The sequence below is a fragment of the Cebus imitator genome, unplaced genomic scaffold (assembly GCF_001604975.1).
Source record: "Cebus imitator isolate Cc_AM_T3 unplaced genomic scaffold, Cebus_imitator-1.0 Scaffold522, whole genome shotgun sequence".
In the NCBI taxonomy this organism is placed as follows: domain Eukaryota; kingdom Metazoa; phylum Chordata; class Mammalia; order Primates; family Cebidae; genus Cebus; species Cebus imitator.
Genome location: NW_016107837.1, coordinates 682,210 through 682,565, shown reverse-complemented (window position 1 = coordinate 682,565; position 356 = coordinate 682,210).

The window sequence follows — 356 nt, the reverse complement described above, 5'->3', positions numbered from 1 at the left end:
GGCCAGTGTTGACATTTTAAATAGGGTGTTCAGGGAAGGTCCATTGAGATGACATCTTTTTTTTTGGAGGAGGCAGGGTCTTGCTCTTTAACCCAGACTGGAATGCAGTATCATGATCCTAGCTCACTTCAGCCTTGAACTCCTGGGCTCAAGTGATCCTCCCACCTCAGCCTCCCAGTATGTTGGGACTTACAGGTGTGAGCCACCACGCCTGGCCAGATGAAGGCTTTTGAGTAAAGACCTCAAGCAAGTTAAGAGTCTAGTGTAAGGGTGTATGAACTAGGGATATTCCAGATAGGAGGAACAGGTCCACAGTCTTCCTGTTTGAGGAACAGCAAGGATGTCATTTTAGCTGG